Here is a 24801-nt window from a genome sequence, read left to right as displayed (position 1 = left end):
ATAATATTTTAGAGTAATTAATCATTTTATTTAATAAATAATAGATAACATTTGTTAGAATGCAAATAAAACCCTTAATTTTTGTTCCTGAAATCGGATTTGCATAAAAGTGTCTGCAGTGTTCTTCTTAATTATAAATAAAGTATCTCGATTAAAAATTGAACGTTTTCATTATTTTTTTCTTAAGGACGCGAATTGCCCTATTAGTAATAAAAGGGCCTTACTAAAAAAATATGTAAAATACAATGGAATAAATAATGTTTTTTACGACATTTTACAGAAACGTTTATTTTGATATGTGAATAAAAAAATCGTATTTTTTTGTGTTTAATTACAATATGCCCACTACTGGAAGATGCAGAACTTAGAAACAAAAACATGACATTTTATAGCTATTTCATTATTAATATCCGTGTTGGATTTTCAAATCCAGCAATCAAAATTACCAATTGTGTTATGAGAGGTCGAACTGTAAGTTTGTTCTTATTACTTCACGATTATTACTTGCTTGTTTGTATCAGATCATTAGAATGTGGCTAGTTTCCTTTTGGGTTTCAATAAATAGAATATCACACTTCCATATTACTTAGTTCCAATAAGAAATTATATCAATTTATGAAGGAAAACGTTCAAATCTATTTCCCTCTCTCAGAATGCCAACGTACATATTATAGAAGGCATTTAGTATATACCTACTCTGTTATTACAAACACAATTCTCTCTCTCTCTTTCTACAAGTATAAAAGAAACACCAGCCGTTTTATATATACATGCACACATACAGACTACACTGTTTATATACCAACAAAAACAACAGTATTTTTTGTTATTGTACGTTTCAATGTTTTCCTGGTGTATGTGAGGTTGCGTACGCAAATGGGCGGGACGTGACTGTTATGTGCCGTTGTTTTTGTATAGCCTGAATGTCAGTGTAGTTGTGTTAATACGTGCATGAGGCTCCATAGCCCAGCAGCAGTAGGCAAACAATCAAAACGAACAATTCGCACGAATCGGAATCGACGCTGCACGCATACATAATGAGCAATAGAATACCCACACAGCTACAGAAGATGTTCTCCCAAACAACGTCGAGCAATTCATATACACACACACTCACGTAGAGATTCACTCAACAGAGCATAACTCTCATCTCAGGGTTTGTTGCTCTTTGGTCTTTTGCTTCCTTATTTTGACTGAATGTGTGTGTGTGCGAATTTTGCCACACACCAACAGAAAAGGGGAAGAGTTCACTCTGAGCAGAGCACAAAATTTGAGAGTTAACCAACAACGAATATTGAGTAACTGAGTAATGTTGTGCTCTGTGTGTTTTGTATGGGACGTGTTAATGTTTAGCCGGTCTTGTTGTTGTTGCTGCCGTTGTTGTACATTCATAAAAATGGTGAAACAAGTCTCGTTTCGTTGCCATCATCTCTCTGTCTCTCACACACCGAATTGGTTATACCACGCCCGTATAACTGAGACTATTTGGTATGCTTTATGTAGCTTTGTAGCCGTTGTCTTCACCTACAGTCACGCTCCACAATTAGCTGGAGCATTGTTTGTTTTTGTTGCTAAAACGCCTTCCTTGGTAGTAGGGATTTTGTGTGTGCCTGGAAGTGTGTGTGTGTGTTGAGTATTCTACTTCTCACTTTCGTTGGGTGTTCATGGTGGCGCTGCTATACTTGCTATCTTTGTCTAATTGTCTGGCCGAACCGTTATATATGGAGGGGAATATGCAGATGGCTATACTGTGTTTTGTATGGGAGCGAGTGGAAAATGTCCGGATTGGATTTGAATAAGCCGCCTGGCGTCGCATTGCTTTGACGTTGTTGCTGCTGCTTTGTTTTGTAGTTTGCATTGGTATGTGACCAAAATTTCAATTACCAATCGTAGAGTTTGTCGTTTTCCTTGTGTTGAGCTCATGCATGGTCTTATGCTGCTGCATATGTGTAAGGGATTGGTAAACATAGGTATGTATGTATGTTTGCCGTTACAGGTATTGCCTTATAATTTTACCATTTACATTTCACATCCATTGAATGTAGCATTTGCTGCTACTCATTTGTTTTTCTTTCACTTGTACCTATAGCGTGGGAGTCATACTACCGAATTCCTTGGCCAAGTCTTAACGGTCTCTGCTGCCTACTTTACCATTTCCTCGACTGCGTCCTACCCTTGCCAGTTGCGCTTAGTTTGCATTGAAGGCAAATCAATTTTTGTAAAAATTCCTACCTTTAGTTGGAATTTTAATTGTGAAAGTTGTTGCCTTTTATGCCGGCCGCTAACCCCCTCCAAGCCCCACAAAATGTTATTCAAATTGGTGTGTGTACATACATAGAAAGGTACTTTCTTTCGACCGTCATTTGTTTTCAATTTAGTTGGATTTATATGCTCAGACAATTATTTTAATGAATTTAACCATTTCTAGACATTTATACAAATGGGGTTTTAATAACCAAAGGGAATCAAGTTAAGAGTTGCTTATAGGCAGGTATGGTAAAAAGAAAGTTGTGTAATTTTAAAAAAGTAAAACAGATTTATTTGTTTGATGGGAAAATTTTTTTTAGAAAAGTTTAGTAGAAAAGTAAAGAAGAAAGGTACAATATATCTGCCGTATTTGAAATTTGAATATCATTGAAGGTAGTCGTTTTTATCAAATTCATGTCAAATAATGAAACAAGTAAGCTATGGCTAGATATGGAGATTCATAATTGGACTACTTAAATTTCCCAATTTCCAGTTTAATTTTTATACCCTCAGCCATATGACTGGAGAGGGTATATATCATTTGATACGGCCAAAACGTGCCTCATCCAAATAAAGGTTTTAGACCCTAGATCTCTTTGGACCAAATCTGTTTCAGGACGTTTGGAGTCGATCTAGCGCTGTCCGTCCATTCGTCTTTCTGTCTGCCTGGCTGGCTGGTGCGCACGATAACTCTCGAAGGGAGTATTCGATTTGATCCAAAGTTGGTACATCGTAATATTATTGTCATACTTTGATCGAGTTCGGAGATGGACAATATCGGTCCAATTCTTCTGGTACCTCCCACATAAAATGTCAAAATTTTCAAAGAAAATGATTTATTGCACAGATAGAGAAAGGTTAATCCGATTTTGCTTAAACTTTGCAAATACTAATATTTGGGTGGGTGGTGAGAAAATGGACAATGTCGGTCCACTCCATCATGTACCTTCCCCACAAAGGGTCAAAACACAAAGCTTTTGCAACTGTTATAAAATGTGATGTAAGAGTCCGATTGTCTTCAAATTTCACACATCCCAATATTTTTGTAAACCAAAGATCTGGTGTTAAGACGGAATACATTCCCCACAAAAGGTCGAAATGTTAAATAACTTTAAACGCGAAATTAACATCTGATTCCATTTAGACTTGACACATCTGAATATTTCTATCAACACAGAATATATTATAAAGACGGTAGAGATCGGACCATTCCTTATGGTACCTCGCCCATAACGGGTCAAAGTTTTGAATAATTATAACTTTTATAAAATGTGAGGAATGTGTCCGATTGCCTTCAAATTACACACATCCCAATATTTTTGAAAAGCCAAGGCCTGGTGTGCAGATGGAATATATCGGTCGACTCCTACTTATACCTCCCTCACAAATGCTCACAATTTTGAATATCCATGAAGCTCATAATTACATTCATGACTTGGTACATCTCAATATTTTCATCAACACAAGATCTATTAAAAAGATGGTAGAAATCGGACCATTTCTGTTGCTACCTGCCCCTCATAGGGTTCAAGTTTTTACAAATACAAACATTTTCCTAACACAAGATCTATTGTGAAGATGATTTATATCTGCGAACCTTTTATTTACTTTTATCTGTCATAACTTGCGAAACAAGTCAGCGATTCTGTACAACTTGATTCTAAATGTATCTCTCTTTGCCAGAAACCTGAGATGAATATGGAATTTATGATTTCGATTTATAAGGAACAAAAGTTTAGTAAAAACTCCCGTTTTTTTAATTTTTTTCCAAATGTGGAAAGGTTTTTTTTTTGGGGACGGATATCCGGATATTTGAACCGAAAGTTAGAGTCCAAGTCCCGGTTACGATTTGAAAGCTAATGACTATACTTATCCAACAAGCAGTCACATGATGGAGTTATTTAAAACTAAAGGAGAAAATCTCAAGTCCCCGCCAAAGGCCGTCAACCTTAAACAGCATCAAAATCTTGGTTCGGGTCGACCGATCCAAAATAGATAAAAACAAACATTGCAGGATTTCGAAAAGGTTAACTATAGTTTTGTGTAAATTTCGTGGACTCCATAAAAGGACAATTTTCGACTCCTTTTTTATATAATTCGGATCCAAAAAATCTATAATTTTGATATAACTCCCGAAACGTTTCAATAATATGAGCACTTGTTGGATAGGTATTGGCATAAGCTTTGTAGATTCGGATCTAACCCGGGTCTTTGGAGCCAGACTTTTGGCCCAAATATCCGGGTAACCGAGCCCGTCCCCCAATATAGTTTCGCGGAATCAGCGTACAAAATCTTACCTCTGAAATTTTTTTCCAAAAATCTAAAAGTTTTTACTAAACTAAGTTCGGCCGGAATGGTTTTTATACCTTCCTCCATTCAAAAATTTGGCCACGTTGAGCGAAATCTTCATCTATAAACGTAGCCTATATACTCCATTTTCAATACCTAATATCATATGTATCAATGCCTGTTGGGAAATTTCAAATCTCTATCTTCAATGTCTTTATCGTGATTATGATTGATAATGAATATCAACACCTTATGGGATCTGCGACTAATATTTCGAGCCCTCCATTTTATGGCACATATTATAAAAATCTTGCATCAACTCCCACCGTCGGGTTTATTTATAATTCCCAATATTAATACCAAAATTAAATCAGCATTTTACAAGAACTTAATGTTTGTGTCAAATTGAGATCCCGTGGTGAAAATTGTAAACACTGGTGTCGTAGAAATACAGGGTGAGATGAAAATGCAGCAACCAACTTCAGACTGCTGTCATTTCTAAGCCATTCGTACGACGGCTGTTAAAATTATTCCAATGACAGCTCATTACATTGTTTTAAAGCGTTTGGTGAAAATTCCCCATTAAAAAAGTTATTCGTGATGGAATTCAAGCGTGATGGTGTGATTTCTTTATATTTGGCTGGAAAACCACAAGTGGCTATCGTTAGAGCACTCCAGCATTTAAATGTGAATAAATCGTTTGTGTCTCACACCATCGCTCGTTACCGTGATACTGGTAGCGTAGCCCGACGTCAAGAAAGTGAACGGAAGAAAACAGCAACACCAGCAGAAATGGTTCGAAAAGTAAAGAAGCGACTTGATCGAAACCCGCGTCGCAGTGGCCGATAAATGGATCGTGAGATGAACATATCGCAATATTCCATTCAGCAAATATTGAAAAATGATCACGGGGTGAAGCCATTGCAATTTCCAAAAGTGCAACAACTAACACCGCAATGGAAAAAAATTGACTCAAAAGAGCTAGAGTTGCTTCGCTTGGCCGAAAGTAGTGAACTGCCGGATTTGGTTTTCTCCGATGAGAAAAGATTCGTTGTCCAGCAGTTTGTAAATAAACAAAATTACCGTGTTTACTCGCCAAAGAGGTCAGCTGAAAATGTGCACCTTCGGTTGGCCACTAGAACTCAAGCGCCGGCCATGGTGATGGTGTGGGCCGCCATAAGAGCGATGGTTGCTCTCCGCTCGCATTAATCGACCGTGGCATCAGAATAAATGCCGAATTTTATCGAATAAATATTCTGGAGGGTGTATTAAAGCCTTCGGCACGCAAACATTTTTGGCGGAGACCTTGGACATTCCAACATTACTCAGCACCATCGCACTAAGCAAGTGCCACCCAAAAATGGTTACAAAATGAGGTTCCTTGCTTCGTTTCCAGCGCACAATGGCCACAAAAATCTCCAAAATTGTGTCTAGAGTATCTTAGAATGCAAGGTTGACACTAAAAAATTCTAAAGTGTCGATCACCTCAATCAAGCGCTTCGCCGAAAATGGGGAAAAAATACCGCAGAGCAACATTCGGGCAGCGTGTGACGGCTTTATTGGCCGTTTGAAGGCCATTATTCGTGCCAAAGGTAAGCAATTCGAAAAAATCTAAATGTATTCTAAAATGTGATGCTATTTCCGACATTTTATGCTTTCATTCAATAAAATTAAAGAAAAATTTGTAAGAATTACGGCGTTTGACTGTATATAGGGATTATAATGTCAAATCGGGTTTTATGGAAATTGAGATTTAAAACCGGATATCTGTTGAGTTGAATTCCATTTTAGGGCTTTTTATCCGATCCAGTCATGTGAAAAAAATTTATCGGTCTATTTTAGACACTCATGACATATCTGGAAGGAAATTTCCATTTCCAACAAAAATGTGAACATCGCAACATGTCTGTCAAACCATTTATGAAAAGTTGAACTAATTGGGCCACAAATAAATATTTGTATCATTCCACTTAAATAGATTTGGAATAAATGTGGACTTCGTCGATCACCCCAAACTTTTAGCTAAAATTCCTAGCGATTCTAGTTGTATTGACATCATAGGTGATATAGTGCTACTGTCCCCTGCTACAAAACCAATATACCCTCTCCATGTCATGACCACCCATGCACAGGTGTTGGGTCATTACTTCCAAAAATAAATTTAATTACCAACTAATCCATTGCAATTACCATAAATTTAATTTCATCAAATCCGCTATTAGTTAATATTTGTTTCTAAATCATGCCGGTAAAAGGTCAGTTATGAAAATGCCATGCAGACATTTGGAGGTATATAGGTGTGTGTGTGTGTGCGCAGCCAACATTCCGAGTATGAACCTTGCATAAAAATTAGCCGAACAAAATTAAATGAAAACAATTCCTGATTGACTGAATCATCATCGTTGCCTGTAATAGATAGATATTCCGTTTGAGTTGTACGAGGAAAGCCCCCATGGTTAGATAAAATGGGGAAAAAGAGTAGACCAAGCGCAGCACGTGATCAATTTAAAACGTTTTTGTTTTTTTTTTTTGTTTTGCCTCGGCTAGCCGAGAAACGTTTTCAAAAAATAAATAAATATAATAATGATTTTCAATGCCACCTCAAAATGGCAATCATATCTCTAATGGATGGGAGGAGGAGGAAGAGGAGGAGAAGGGCGGATGACACGAACAGCATTGCCGGACGTGAGGACGTCTGTAAACCACACGTCATAGTTTTCAAGTGAAAATATAGAATTTTAAAAAGGAAGTGAACGCACACATTTGCCGTCGTCTTTTTTTTCGTTTGTTTGTGTGTGTATTCGCCAAACTGTGTGTCCGTCCAGCCAAAAGTCCAATTGTTCGTCCATATGAACACAATACGCAACCAACCATATGGCCACCAAATATCATTCATGATCTTGAATTGCGTTGCGTGTGAGGGTGGATGGGTGGCAATTCAAAAGGGTGCTGAGCAAAAACGAAACAATAGTACAAGACATCCGCACCAGGCGGCAGCAGCGGTACAATAAACGTGGTCAGGAATCCAAATAGCATCATCAACATCACCATCAACGCCAATGCCAACAGTTGTGAGTGAGTAACCAAAGACAACAGTCAATCGAAACCAGGCTGGCGCTCAGCCGGCAACGGCAACACGTCCAACGGCAGACCACATATTCACGTAGCATGGCTTATTTAAAACGTTTTACCGATGCACACAAACCGAACACAACAACAAAAAGTTGAGGCGACTCTGTCGCTGACGAGGAACTATTTCAATTGGAGCTCCTTGGTTTTTGGAACACGTCGTTTGCGACAGCGGAGGCTTCTTGCAGACAACTACCAGACGCCCGAAAACATGACCAAGCAGCAGTCACCGGCAGCAATAAGTGTTATGATGATGACGACGGCAACGGCGACCACGGTGAAGGTTGTGGCTTACGATTCAACAATTTTGTAGGTCTTAAAAATCAATACTTGAATGAACAAAATATAAGTCAATCTTTGAGTAACCGCCACAGGGGTAGGCTTTACCCACCAAGGTGTCGACTTTTGTTTGCGAAAATGTGCTAGACCCACACCACACGCATACACACACAAAACTTATCGATTGGCACGAACACTTGACGACGAGAACTCCTTATTAGTGCATGAAACGGAAAATTGAAATGGCTATGGGTATCTATGAGAGTGTAACATTTCAGCCATAATGCTAAACAGGTAGTCCCCTCAGTGGCGCTTGGCCAAATCGTATGCGTGCTCTCTGCTCACACACAAAAGAAGAGTAGTTTTTCCAATATGGTTTTTGGCCTCATATTGATAAACTAATCGAATTAAAAGTCCATATCACGCACACATGTCCATAATATCATCCATCGTCCATGCATAGTTATTGATTTAGCCACATGTAGCCGGCCGTCGCTGGTGTGTGAGTCAGTGGAGTCCATGGGTCCGTAACGCTGTGTAACATTACCTGAATTCCGAAACGTGAATCTATGCCAATATAACAGCACTCATATGTGTGTGTGTGTGTGTGTGGAGCCATTTTCACGCACTCTGTGGAAAACTTTTGCCGGGACGGGGGGTGGACATTATGAATAAGTTGCTCCAAATTCATTGTTTTCGAATTCGATAACCCAGTTAGTTGTGAGATTAAAACAAAGACTAAACTTGGCCACGATGTAAACAAACAGACATCAGCATTCCATGACTTTTTGGCAGAGCTTCAACTTTATCTGTCTTTTGTTGTAGTTGTTGTTGTAAGTGAAATACTTAGAAAATTTAAACGAAACATCACGTACTCAGTGTTCTTTAATTGGTATTTAGTACAATTGTAGGTGAATAGGAGAAATTGATGGCAGAGAATGAACTTGCAAAAAAAAAAAAAAAAAAATGCGTGGGAATGAATTTAAAATTTATTTTGAATAATACTAGCTGGCTCGATCCTCGTTGCCAACCCATAGTTTTAGTCTATAATGCATGTTTTTTAAAGCATAATAATTCACAGATCTGCTTCATATTAGACAAATATATATACAAATGTTAGGATTATTCTGTAAGAAGATTCTCTACCGTTACCGTTACATGGTGGTTATACAATATCGTGGACCTATATAGACAATTCTCTAACAGGGGGTAAAGTGCTCGCAAGGAACTCCTTGTGTGGAATTTTAGACAATTCCATTGAAAAATATGACTAAAATCATCAAAATACCGAATATCGGTGGGTACCGTTATATGGGGGCTATACGATATCGTGGACCTATATAGAAAATTCTATTTCAGGGGTTAAAGTGCTCGCAAGGGACTCCTTGTGTGGAATTTCAGACAGTTTTCTTAAAAAATGTGGCTAAATCATCAAAATACCGAGTATCATGTGGTACCGTCATGTGGGGCATATACGACATCCTGGACAGATGTATCCCATGTTCGAACTTTACCTGCCTACAGCTAAAATGTTGATCTGTGCAAAAATTTAGCTTTCTATCATAATTCGTTTTGACTCTAGTGTGATTACAACAGACGAACGGATAGACAGGGCTGAGTCGTCTTAGAATTTTACAACTGATCAAAAATATATATAGCGTAAATGTGCCCAAGTTCGCCATGTCGCGGTAGTCGGCACTTTTTATTTTTCAGCTCAAATAAATGAGACAATTATAACTACATGTAAACAGAAATTGCTTCGAATATAATGTCAGTTATCTTTGTGTACAATTTCGCTAAGAAAAGATGATTTATTTTGATAAAAACGCGAAAATCCTAAAAATGCCGACTACTGGTACCCTTACCCTACTTCGTTAGGTCTAACCAGTAAAGAAAGCACAAAAGTCGAGCGGTTCCGACTATATAATACTCTACACCACTATGCATATATAGTAGAGCTCTCGTAAACAATGATATATATTGGGCATTTCTGAGCTCTATCCAGATCTCCAGATATCTGGTACAAAATATGATTATGGTAGAGTGCATGTTCTGAAAGTTGGAGATTTAAACACCAAATCGGATGAAACATGTATATGGGAGCTATAGGTATATCTGAAGCGATTTTCACCAAATTTGAAGCACATGCTTGTAGGCTGAATTCGGTCGGATGTAGCAAAATTCACACCATTTGGACTGATATTTGCCATTTGGTGCACAAGAAATCGGATTAATATATATATGGGAGCTATGTCTAAATTTGGACCGATTTTCACCAATTTCAATAGGGTTTTTCCTTGAGTCAATCAAATGTTTTTTAGAAAATTTCACCTCAATTAAATGATAAATGCGACCTGCATTTTGTTTACAAAATACATGGACAGACACCGTATTTTGAGTTGGTTGAAATATTGGAATGTGTAAAGTTTAGAAGGAATCAGATGCTTATTTCGCATGTTTTTAAAATTTGTGGCAGAGGTACCAGATGGATTGGGCCAATATCTACCATTTTCACACTATTTTCTATTAGTGGAAATATTGGAAAATTAATATTTTGAAATACATATCTATGGTTAACAGAAATATTGACATACACGATGTTTAACAAGTAAGCAAAGGCTATAGTCGTGCGGGGCCGACCATGTGATACCCTACAACACTACAACATGTTAGAGGCCCTCTTATGTCCAAATCCATTTTGGAAGATTTCGCTTTTGAGATTATATCACGGAGCACTGCCCAGCATTTTGACCAGTGACATTTGCCCTATATTTACGATCTCCGTTGTGCTCTTTGTTGTTGTGGTCCATTTTACAGCTAAATATTATCCAATGGTCATCCAAAATGCTAGACTTCTTCTCTACGATATTTGGCTATATCAGCATAAAAAGCCAGAAGTTCCCCTTTTTGTGTATTTTGGATATCGCCTGTAAGTAATGTTTGTATTTTTCACACAAAAGTAGTGGTCCATTATACCCACTGTCCTAAACTCTAACTACGAGATTTCGTGCCCTTTGGTTTCTATTTATGACCTTTATAACGGCTGCAAAATCAGGAACATTTTTAGTTGTTGGTCCATTTCAACCCCTAAATATATTGCGGACATCTTTGAAAACAATAGGTCTAGTCCTTCTGAGCCTAACCCTACCCTTGTGAAAATTTTCGTGAGGTTCGGACGATAATTGTAATCTGTATATAATAACCCCAACCTGCGTTGTAAGGTAAAAAAATATTAAAAAATATACACTTCAATATTATGAATATTGAAAATTATCAAATTGAAAAAATCGCATGCGATAAAAATATGAAAAAATAAAAAATGTCAGAAAATACTACAAAATCTTTATTCACATCATTATTGGTTTTTTTTTTGCGATTTTCTTAGATTTTATCGTTTTATGTCAAAAGGGCATTCTAAATTGACAACATTTGTCAAAATCGGTCCAGCCATTCTTGAAATATAAGCATTCTAGCTACCATCTCCTTCCTTTGTATACCCACATTGTATATATTTCGCTATATATATTCGATATTTTTCCCAGCGGCATCTACGTAATGGTCAGAATTGACCTGTTTGTCTATTTGTGATTTCGCCGGGATTAAAAATATTCGCAGTTTAATGGAAAATTTGACTTTTATTTAACACAAATGTTATGGTCTATTTCACCCACTAAATATTACTCGATGACCATAAAAATTGGAAGGCTTCTACCCAGACTCAAGCTCAAGACCCATGCTGACTTCCGCGTCGATTGGTTTATAATTGCGACATGTAGAGCAACTGCAAAATCATTAAATTTTCAGTTTTTGGTCCATTTCAACCCCTAAATATTATACGATCATCTCCAAAAGCAGTAGGGCTCTATTCTAGCCCTAGCCCCACCTCCATTCTTTTTGAAAATCGGGCATAATTTCGACCTGTAGAGTGATTACAAATTAACATGGACAGACGGACGGACGGACATACATAGCTAGATCGACTTAGCTCGGCGAGATAGGAAGATCCATATATAATTTTTCCTATGTGGGAAACCAATATTTCGAGGTGTTACATAATTTTTGGTCCAATCAAACTTATAATGCCATGTTTACGTTAGAACTTTTTGTATTTATACCCTACAACACTATGTGTTGGGGGTATTATAAGTTTGATTGGGCCAAAAATTATGTAACACCACGAAATATTGATTTCCCACATAGGAAAGTATATATGGATCTTCCTATCTCGCCGAGCTGAGTCGATCTAGCTATGTATGTCCGTCCGTCCGTCTGTCCATGTTAATTTGTAATCACTCTACAGGTCGCAATTATGGTCCGATCTTCACGAAATTTAAAATGGAGTTGGGGCTAGGGTCAGAATAGAACCCTATTTCTTTTGGTGATGATCGCATAATATTTAGGGGTTGAAATGGACCAAAAACTGAAAAAATTCCTGATTTTGCACTTTCTCTACAGGTCGCAATTATACACCAATCGACGCGGAATTGCGCATGTAGCTAGAGTTTAGGGCGTGGAAGAAGCCTACCAATTTGGGTGGTCATCGGATAATATTTAGTGGGTAAAATAGACCATATCTTTTATGTTGAAAAAAATCAAAATTTTTCATTAAACCGCGAATATTTTAAATCCCGGCGAAATCAAAAGCCATTACAAGGTTACCTCTGATCTTTACATTGATGTTAACATCCATCAAATCGGATATATAGCAAAATATGTGCGATATATATGTCTATCAAAGAAGATATGCTTGAAAGATCTCTTATATGTCGAGAACGGCTGAACTGATTTCGACAGTGCTCATTAATTCAGAATGGCCTCTTCGCAGGAAAGAAAAAACGCCTAAAAAATCGCATAAAAATATCTCTCTAAAGATGAAAATATTGATTTTGTAATATTTTCTCATATTTTTTCAATTTTGTCATATTTTTGGCATATTTTCATTTTGAATTAAACATTTGGTAATATTTCTACAGCTAACAAAACTAAGTAGTTAGGATATAAGGATATCATATACAGATCGCATTTATGGCCCGATCCTTACGAAATTTCGCATGGAGATAAGATGAGGGTCAGAATAAAAGCCTATTCTTTTTGGAGATGATCGCCATATATTTAGGGGTTGAAATGGACCAAAAAACTGCAAAATTGTCAACAGGTCGTAATTATGGGGGTTACCGGACATTGCAAAAGCCAATCAGTTTTGTATGACCATCCAAAAATATTCAATGTGTGAAGGAGATTGCCAACTTTTATAGACAAAATACGAAAATGTCCATTCCAGTGACTTTTTGGAGAATTCACAAATACAAGAAAGACGCACTTCTGACTATTTCGTTAACGCTGATTTCGTTGAAGAATATAGTCAAATGTCTGTATCTCATATAGATGCGTTTCAGTCAAAAACCAATAATAAATGTTAATCTTTTGCCACTTCTGAGAGATTATAGGTCTTTGGGAAATATTGGTTCCAGATCTAGGAAGACCATTTAAGTGCAACATCTAAATTGGAAATGAGCAAATTAGTTTAAGTTGCTATTATTCGAAAATTAGAGAACGAAACCTAATGGTTTTCTTTTATTATTTGTCACAATATCTTGTGGAATTCTTTCGAGTATCTGGCCTATATAAACTGTATCGTTTATTATAGTGTTGTAGGGTATTCAACGGTCGGCCCCGCTCGACTGTAGCCGTTGCTTACTTGTTTTTAATTATTTTTTAAATTTAGAGAATGAAAGCAAAAAATGTCGGAAATAGCATCAAATTTTAGAATAGGTTTAGATTTGTTCGAATTGGTCACCTTTGGCAATGAATTATGGCCTTCAAACGTCCAATGAAACCGTCACACTCTGCCCGAATGTTGCTCTGCGGTATTTTGGCTCATTCCCGGCGAAGCGCTTGTTTGAGGTGATCGACACTTTGGTATTTTTTAGTGCCAACCTTGCTTTCCAAAATACTCCAGACACAATAGTCCAACGGATTGGTATCCGGAGATTTTGGTGGTCATTGTGTGCTGGAAATTAAGCGAGGAACCTCATTTTGTAACCATTCTTGTGCGATGGTGCTGAGTCTTGTTGGAATGTCCAAGGTCTGCGGCCAAAATTTTTGCGTGCTCAAGGCTTTAATACACCCTCCAGAATAATTTCGCGATAATATTCCGCATTTATTCTGATCTGAACCACGGTCGATTAATACGAGCAGAGGACGACCATCGGCTGTTATAGCGGCCCACACCATCACCATGGCCGGCACTCCAGTTCTGGTGGCCAACCGAAGGTGCACATTTTCAACTGACCTCTTTGGCAAGTAAATACGATGTTTTTGTTTGTTTACAAACTGCTGCACAGCGAATGTTTTCTCATCGGAGAAAACCAAATTCGGCAGTTCATCACTTTCGGCCAAGCGAGGCAGTTCTTTAGCTCTGCTGATGTTGCTGTTTTCTTCCGTCCACTTCCTTGACGTCGGGCTACGCTGTATCACGGTAACTAGCGATGGTACGAGACACAAAAGATTTATTCACATTTGAATGCTGGAGTACTCTAACGATAGCCACTTGTGGTTTTCCAGCCAAATATAAAGAAATCACACTATCACGCTTGAATTCCATCACGAATAACTTTTTTTAGGATAATTCTCAGCAAAATGCTTTTGTACGCTTGTAAAGAATATAATCAGCTGTCACTGGAATAATTTTAACAGCTGTCGGACGAGTGGCTTAGAAATGACAGTTGGTTGCAGTTTTTTCATTTCACCCTGTAATTAGATCGTGCGTTGATAGAAATATTGGGGTGTGACGAGTTTGAAAGAAATTGGATGGTCATTTCGCATTTTATGAGAGATATAATTATTCAAAATTTTGACCCTTTGTGGGGGAGGTGCCAGAAGGAGTGTATGCTCATTCCGTGCTTTACGAGCTTCGCGGATATTCAATATTTTGACCTGTTGTGGGGGAGGTACCAGATGGAGTGCACCGTTATATCCCATCTTCGCACCAGATAAAATAAATACTTTACTCTACTTATTTGTCGACTTTTAGTTGCCCAATAATAACTAATTATTTCGGGCGATATACCAAAAATTGGTTACGAAATTCATTATTTGGCAATGGAAGTTTTGCCGGGTCTAGATTTTTTCATTGTGGAGGAAATATAAAATTAAGGCTGATATATTACGTATTCCTACTAACTTCTTTTCAAGCAATGTGAATTTGTGTTCAATGCATACTTAACATTTGTTTTTTGCCTTATACAAGAATGAAGTAAAAGTTGAAGTTGAAGTGCCGGATACAAAGGAACCAAATGTTGGAAGTTTATAAAATAAAATCCAATATTTTCACAAACAGCTGTAGAATTATGAAGAAGGTTTTACAAATGCTTCCTCATATTGTGGTGCCTATGAACAGATTTACTTTCATACATGTAATAATGTTAATACCTTATGAAGATTAAGTCTCACGGATTTAAAGATTTTAAAAATTTCAAAATTTACCATTTTCAAACATGGCCATAACTATTGGGTGTTGTGGAAGCATTCAACGATCGTTGCAACCAAAACACAAATGAAACAATTCATCACCACCAAAAGTGTCACTCACCACTTTAACAAGACACAAAAGATGATGCGACGTTACAACGGAGAGTCTGTTCTGCTCACATGTCCGTCTGGTATTTTAGCAAATAATTCGCATGCCAAACCGTAGCCAAACAAACTACGCCGACACAGAGTTACAACCTGTGATCAGAATTATTAATTAATATTCTTGCACCTTTTGCTTTTTAAAAATGCAACGGAGACGTGTTAAATCGGCGGCAACATCGGTTGCCACTTGCAATGCCGATCTGTAAACCTGTTACAAATTTAATAGCATTGTGCAAATGGGGGAAATATGAGTTCTTCTTTTCTGATCGATCAGCTGCTGCGTGCTTCTACAAGTCGAGACGAATATATTGGATCACAGTAGTGTGAATGTATACCAAAATGGTTAATTACAGATTTTACGGAAACGAATTGTATTACAAAATGTGCAAGATTACACTACAACATCGGGTATATAAGACAAATCCACCGTTTTGTATATCCCATAACCTTATAGATAAAGTGATATATATTCGTTTACCCCATACAATTTGGTAATAATATATAGAATATCTAAAATTTATCATTTTTATACCCTTCACAATACATATTATGGAGGGTTTATTAAGTTTGTCATTTCGTTTGTAACCCACCAAATAAAAAATTTCAGATCCAACATTCTATATATATTCTTGACCAATGTGGAGTGTCAAATCTGGTTTTCTTTAAGGCATTTACTTCTGCAGCAGAACAATTTCTATATAGGCCATCGTTTTTTTATATAGCCCCATCCTTCCGATATTCGCTATTTTTATGATTTGTATTCCCTACACCACATAGTGGTAAGGGTATTATGTCTTTGTGCATAATTACTGTTAAGGATCTTCATGGAATCACTTTCTGAGTTGATTTATGCATGTCAGTCCGTCCGCCCGTATATTCTTGAGAACAAAATGCAGGACGCATTTATTATCAGATTGAGATGACATTTTCCAAACAATACTTGTTCGGTCCAAGGACGAACCCTACTGAAATTGGCGAGAATCGGTTCAAATTTACATATAACTCCCATGTATATCTTCAACCGATTTCGTGTTAATTGTGCATTTATTTAAATGACCTGAATTTTGTCACATCCGACTGAATTCAGTCTAGAAGCAAGTACATCAAATTTGATGAAAATCGGTTCAGATATAGCTACAGCTCCCATATATATATGTTTCATCCGATTTGGTTTTTAAGTCTCCCACATTTGTAATATGTATATGACAACAATGACATTCGGTACAAGATATCTTATAGAGCTCGGAAATACCTCTGCCAAATTTTATCAAGATCGGTTTAGATTTGGATATAGCTCCCATATATATTTTCAACTGATTTCGGTTTAATTGTGCTCCAAATGGCCAATATCAGTCCAAATGACCTGAATTTTGGCACATCCTACCGAATTCAGTCTAGAAGCAAGTACATCAAATTTGGAGAAAATCTGTTCAGATATAGCTATAGCTCCCAAATGTATGTTTCATCCGATTTGGTGCTTAAGTCCCTTACATTCGTAATATGCACCCTACAAGAATAATATTTGGTACCAAATATCAGATACAGCCTAGAAATACCTCTACCAAATTGTATTAAGATCGGTTCAGATTTGGATATAGCTTCCATATATATCTTCAACCGATTTCGGGTTAATTGTGCGCCAAATGGCCAATATCAGTCCAAATGACTTGCATTTTGGTATATCCGACCGAATTTAGTCTAGAAGCAAGTACATCGAATTTTCGGTTCAAATCGGTTCAGATATAGCTCCCAAATATATGTTTCATCCAATTTGGTGTTTAAGGCCCTCACATGTAAAACTCAATATGCATCCGACAGCAATGATACTTGGTACCAGAGCTCAGAAATACCTTTGCCAAATTTTATCGAGAACGGCTTAGATTTGGATATAGTTCCCATATATATCCTTAATCCCATTTCGGGTTTTTTGTGCAAATAATGGCTAATATCAGCCTAAATGGAGTGAATTTCGGGCGTACGTTTCCATTTTGTGGAACTCGGCTCCGACACATATTTATACCCTACAACACTATGTGTTGGGGTTATTATAAGTTTGATTGGGCCAAAAATTATGTAACACCTCGAAATATTGGTTTCCCACATAGGAAAGTATATATGGATCTTCCTATCTCGCCGAGCTGAGTCGATCTAGCTATGTATGTCCGTCCGTCCGTCTGTCCATATTAATTTGTAATCACTCTACAGGTCGCAATTATGGCCCGATCCTCACGAAATTGAAAATGGAGGTGGGGTTAAGGCCAGAATAGAACCCTATTTTTTTTGGAGATGATCGCATAATATTTAGTGGTTGAAATGGACAAAACACTGAAAAATTTCCTGTTTTGCAGTTGCTCTACAGGTCGCAATTATGGACCAATCGACACGGAAGTTAGTAGAAGGCTGGGCAGAAGCCTTCCAATTTTGATTTGGTAAAATAAAAGTCACATTTTCTATATACCGGGAATATTTTTTATCCCGGCGAAATCACAAATAGACGAACAAGTCAATTCTGACCGTTAGGTAGATGCCGATAGTAAATATATCGGAAGGGGCAAAGGAAGGGGATGTTAACTGGAATGCTTATACCTCAAGAATGGCTGGGCCTATTTTGAAAAAAAAAATTGTCAATTCAGAATGCCCTCTTGACATTAAAAGTATAAAATTTAAAAAAAATGGTATAAAAAGATGCCAATAATGATGTTAATATAGATTTTGTAGTATATATATATTTAGGGGTTGTAATGGACCAAAAACAGAAAAAAATTTCCTGATCACACAATTGAAGCCAATCGACACGCCTAAGAGGAGAGTTAAGGACAGGGAGGAATTCTGACATTTTGGATGACCATTGGATTATATTTAGCTGTAAAATGGACCACAACAACTAACAGCACGACAGAGTGCGTAAATATTGGGCAAATGTCCCTGTTCAAAATGCTAAGGGTAATATCTGGGCAGTGCTCCGTGACATAATTTTAAAAGCGAAATCTTTCAAAAATGGATTTGGACATAAAGGGGCTTCTAACAAATTGTAGTGTTGTTGGGTATCACATGATCGGCCCCGCACGACTCTAGCCTTTACTTACTTGTTTTTTTTTATGATTTTGGAGACACTTGCAGTGCTCATTGCAGTATAGTCAGTTCTAACATCAAGTTACACCAAAAGTTAGTGTTTTATCTATCATTTTTGGATTGAATTTTATGGTTAATAGTACTATCAATATTTTTTACACAAAGACATATTCATATTTTCACTTCTAACTGCAGTAGAAATAAACTTTTAGAGTCCCTCTTTTTTAAGCATTTTTTCGCAGTATACTCTTAAAAGAGGTTCAGTTCTACAACATAGGGTATTCCTTGACTCTCTCAAACTTTTTTCCATAATACAGAAAAAGTGTGTAGATTACAAAAAAAAAAAATTATTTCAGCTGCTTATATCTGCATTTATGGATCCTACTAAATTTCACTGTAGCCTGTAAAATACGCAAATGTGGATATACATTTATGTGGGAGGTATACCAAAGCGTGAATATATTTTGACAATTTTTCGTGGGATATATTGCATTCAGAATCTAAATTGCCAGATTACATCAAGATTTTCCAAACTCTTAAAAAAAATCCCTCAAATCGGGGGTGGGGTTCTATGGGAGCTATATCAAAACAAGTAAAGAAAGTCTTAAAGTCGGGAGGGGCCGACTACACCTACACCACTTTGCTAATTTAGTAGAGCTTCACATAACAATTAAAAAGGGTAACAAATATAACAAATCGGATGAACAATATATATTTGGAGCTATAGCTATATCTGAACCGATCTTCACCAAATTTGACATACTAGCTTCTAGACTCAATTCGGTCGTAAGAGCCAAATTTCAAATATTACACGTTTGGTGCACAATAAACGACGATGTTATACATGGGAGATATATCCCAATCCGAACCGATCTTGATAAAATTCAGCAAAGGTATTTCTTAACTGTATTTGATATATTTCCCCAAATATTGTTGTTACAGGGTGCATATTACGGCTGCGGAGGACTAAAATAACAAATCGGATTAATAATATATATGGGAGCTGCAGCTATATCTGAACCGATTTCGATCAAATTTGGCATACTTATTTTCAGGCCCAATTTTGTTGTATGTGCAAAATTCCATAATATTCGGGCTGATATTACAAGTTTGGTGCACAATATAAGGCAAATCAGACGAAATGTATATGGGAGCTATATCTAAATTTTTACCGATTATCTCCAATTCCAATAGGGTTCGTCTTGGGCCAAACAAATGATTTGTGCAATATTTCATCTGGATCGTTTACAAAAATACATGGACAGGCGGACTGACTGACAGACGGACGGACATGCATAAATCGTCTCAGAATGTGATTCTATTCAGATCATCAAAAGGAACAATGGGTCTATCTCGTTTCCTTTTTCCTGTTACAAACAAATGCACAAAGATATAATACCCTGACCACCTTGTGGTGTAGGGTATAAACATGTTCAATGTTGACAGATCAATCAGTTGGGATATCAATTTGTAACCCTAACCCAAACAGGAATGTTAAATTTCAAGCAAAATCGATTGGAAACATACGGTAAAACCCCTTAAGAAGAAGCAAAATCGTTGGCAGGGTTCTCTGGAGCTATATGAAAATGTGGACCTATATTAAAATTATTTTGAAAGGACATCAGATATCCATTAAGAACACGATATTTAAAATTTCAGTCCATTTCAATTAATAATATACCTAAAAACTTCAAATTTCTTTAAATCGGACTAATCTTCACAATTTTATGGCTACATTATTTTTCACTCATGAAGCTACTATCAAAACAAAAAAAAAAAAGATCAGATCAATTAGTTCTATAGAAGTATTTTTGTTACGCTTTCCCATACATGTGGGATCACTGTGCCTTTAGCGCGATTCGCATGCTTTGGGGATTTAGGAAGTATAATTATGCGATAATAAAAAGTTTTCATATATGCAACCTTCAGAAGTACATTACCGTCTTGTGAACCCATAAAACATTAAAATTTATATCATGCCAAAAATAATAAGATACATAACACCCTTTACTCATCACACTACCTAAACAATGAGCAATGAGAATGTTTTTTTTTTTTTTTCAATTTTGATCTTATTTCTGTAGCTTCTGTGTGTACTTGAACACTTGTGGACTGGCGTGTAAGACAACAATTGTTATTGCAGCATGCAACAAGTAGTTGTTGTTGCTACCATTGGACCAGTGGTAAATTGTGACGATCTGTGTCGTGCCTGATTGCTGTTGTTGTTTGTGGCCTAAACATTATAAGTAAATTTTCAAAATATTTTCTGTTTGATTGGAATTTTCTGTTGTTTGTCATGTATTGAATGCATTCGTGTGTGTGTGTAGGGTTGTTCATCTGTTTGAGGATCAATCGATGATTGAACAAACTTGTTGACCGCAACAGTAGGATCCAGCCACATTTGCTTCCAGCTTGCTCTGTGGGACAGACTGCCCGTTGGAAAGTATTCCTTGGTTGTGCTCGATGTTGTGTGATATGATTTTTTCCAATTAATTGCACAAATCAATTCGAGAAATGCACTACTTGCAACCAGAAATTGCATTTTAAATCGAGCCGGGAAAAAAATAGAAGGGAAGTTGAAGACCATCTATTTCTTGTCACAAGAGAATACAAAGTGTATCGGTTCAGAGCTTTCAATGATGATTTGGCAAAGAGCATTAGGGTAGATTAATAAAAGATTTAGTCCGCTGATATTAGTACAGGAATTATGATATTGTATATTTTTTTTTATTAAGACTGCCAAGTATTTTTAGACTTTGAAATAAACTACAACGATGTTAATTGTCCATGAAATATTTATGATGGAGATAAAGTAAATCCAATATTTCACGAGAATTGCGTTGTGTGAATGTGAGAAAAGGGGGACAATGTTGCATTGTGTGAATCTGTATCTTCATCGCGGAGGTATTACTATTTTCAAATAAAATCAGTAAAGCAAATAACTTTGAGAGAAAATAAAATATTAAGTACATTCAATCGAGAACCCTCGAAGGAGCCCAAAATTTTAAATTTTGCAAAATGGTTTCACTTTAAAGATTCTAAAATAAGAACGACGTTAAATTATATAGTCTAAAGGAGGTCGGTGACAAAGGAAATAAATTGGTCAAACATGAGAAAAATTAACAAACTATTTTATGACATACACATAATTACTTTCTAACTAACCCTAGATTAAATCTTCTACAGATATTTGGTTTTTTATTTCCCGATTTTTTTTGTTTGAAGAAAAGTCACGGGCTTTTAACATAAAGGTCAATGTCATCTAAGGTTATTTTCGACTTAAAATATTTCGAAAGTCTTCCAACCACATTTGGTGCAATTTGAAATTTTAAATTCTCAGATAACACAAATGTTTCCTGGAAAACAATTCCGAAATAGGTTCATTATTTGTGTATAACCCTCCTAGTGTGGTATCTAATTCGAAGATTACAGCCACAATTTTCAATCGCGGAACTATCTTTTCGATGTTTGGTTTCTTTTTTTCCCCCGGAAACGGCAGTGACGTTTTTAAATCTCAATGGCTAAAAATAAATATTCTCAGAGTTGATCCACTAAGTCTATTTTAGTCACTTTAACGACTGTCAATATTGTTTATGTTTTTACTTTTTTTGGAGCAATTCTCTAACCATATTGCCATTCAAAATAGTTCTTAACAAATATTGTTTAAAAAAAAAGAATAATTGAGGGCAAACAAGTAAAAAAGCTGTTAGTTCGGCCGGGTCGAACTTTGAATACCCTCCACTATTTGGAACGAATTTGGCAATTCTCAAAAACAATAAAATCCGTTAAAATCTTAGAAATACCTAATGTAGCTGTTATATTAGGGTCAATACGACGACATGGACCTGCATTGGTAATTTTTTTTCATAAGCCATTACAATATTCAACTGCGAAACTTAGAAACGAAGGCGTGGACCTGCACAAACAATTTTCTGTCTTAGGATTAAATATTCATTGCGAACTTCAAATACCAAATGTGATACGGTGAATAATGTCGCTAAAATCATCAAAATACCGAATATCGGGAGGTACCTTTATATGGGGGCCATACGAAGACATGGACCTGCACAGACAGTTTTCTGTCTTAGGCTGTAGTATTCATTACGAACTTCAAATGCCAATTTTGAAACAAAATACCGAATAACGGGAGGTACCGTTTTATGGGGGCTATATGATAACGTGAACCTACATGGCCCATTTACGAACTTAACCTGCCTACTGGCAAAATATACATGTGTGCAAAATATTTTACCATATAGGTCCACGTTTTTCTATAGGCCCCATATAAAGATATTTCTCGGTATTCGATATTTTGACGATTTCATCTACACTTTCTAACGGAATAGTTTAAAATTCAATATTTAGAGTTCATATTGGATTCTATATCCTGAAGCAGAACACTGTTTATATAGGTCCACGTTTTCCTTTAGTCCTCATATAAAGGCACTACCCGATATTTTGTATTTTGAGGATTTAAGCCACATTTTTGGATTCCGTAATGGGTTCTTCTGCTTATATTGAAAAAGGTTGACTCAATCCAAATGGTGGAGAGTATAAAAATTGGGCCCGTCCGAGTCTAATTGCTTCTTTACTTGTTATTTTTCAAGTAATTTCCTTTAAACATAAAATGTCCATTGGCCCTTCAGAACAGTTTTTATCAGTTTATTGTTATAGTTGTAGTGATATTCTGACAAAGCAAAAAAAAAGATACCGTCGTTTTTCGTATCTCATAAACTTTTGTTATGGGCCCCCGAAAGTTTGCTGCCTTGACAGCAAACAATTTTTTTGAGACAAAACGTTTGGATTTTTGATTTTTCTCTCTGATACAAAGCTGTAGCCATGTCATACTGAAGAAAAAAATCAATCAAGATTCATCTCCAATGTCAATATTTTTCACGATTTTTTTTAGGTCCTGATCTATAGGATATCAGCTCTATAATTTCCCCCTAATGTCAAATATGCTGCCATTTAGTACAATTATAGTACGCATATCCACTGTGACATCCATATCAAATTACAGGATTTTATTATTTTCACTCGATACCAAATTTAGTACTTTTCGTACAGTCAATCAGGATTCCAGTTGTATCCCTTCGAATAACTATATTTGACTTTTCCAAAACCAACTCCCTATTAAGTACAATAAGAACCATTGCGTAAATATAGGACGCATTTTCAAACCATTATCATCCCTTCAGCTAATACCAAATATAGTACCATTCAGTACTTTTCATACAATTATACACACTGCCGAAAGCACCTCCATATGTCTAAGTTATACATGAACAGCGACCAAATTTTGAATAATTATAAATCTTAAAAAATGTGATCCTATTCTCTTAAAATTACACACTATTTTTATTAATCCAAGGTCTGGTGTGAACATGGAATATATCGGTCCAGTCCTTCTGGACAGAAGGGTCGAAATTTTTGATTTTCGTAAAGCACATAAAAAGCGAAATTAACATTGGTATATATCAATATTTCTATCAGCATTAGATTTGTTATAAAGATGGTAGAGATCGAACCATTCATTCTGGAGATAGAACCATTCCTCCCCCACATAGGGTCAAAGTTTTGAATAACCAAAACGATTATAAAATCCGAATCCGGTTCACTTCATATTTCACACATCCCATTATTCCTATTAACACAAGATCTGCTGTGAAGATGGAATCGAAATAAACTCTCAAATTTCACACATACAAAAATTTTTGCTAACAAAACATCTGTTGTGAAGATGATATATACCTGCAAACTCCTTCTGGTACCTCGCCCAAAAGGGTCACAATTTTCAATACTTTTATCTGTCATAACTTGCGAAACAAGTCAGCGATTCTTTAAGACTTGCTATATCTAAATATTTTTCTCAACCAGAAACCTGAGATGAATATATATTTTATGATTTTGCATAAAATTGGATATAAATGTATGGTTTTCTTGTAATATTGCCTATACAAATATTTTTCTCTGTATTAGATGAATTGTGATAATGGAATACTTCGGTAGACTATATCTGGTACCTCTCGCAGATTTTAACATTTTCTAAAAATTATCACATATCTCTATCTATAAAAGAGGAAAATGTTTGCATGATTGTTGGTTTGTAATTTATGGACTCGAAAACCGCTGCACAGATTTTCCTGAAAA

The 24801-nt window shown here is 36.4% G+C and overlaps 1 protein-coding gene across 1 annotated transcript in view; it reads right to left on the bottom strand.

The window, feature by feature from the left end:
- Nucleotides 1-24801, bottom strand: part of LOC101898271 (protein trachealess) — a 140399-nt gene that overhangs the window by 35018 nt on the left and 80580 nt on the right. The window lies entirely within an intron of this gene.

This window comes from Musca domestica, unplaced genomic scaffold, assembly GCF_030504385.1.
Source record: "Musca domestica strain aabys unplaced genomic scaffold, Musca_domestica.polishedcontigs.V.1.1 9, whole genome shotgun sequence".
NCBI lineage: Eukaryota > Metazoa > Arthropoda > Insecta > Diptera > Muscidae > Musca > Musca domestica.
Note: the sequence above shows the minus strand (reverse complement) of the source record. Positions and strands in the feature narration are given on the sequence as shown.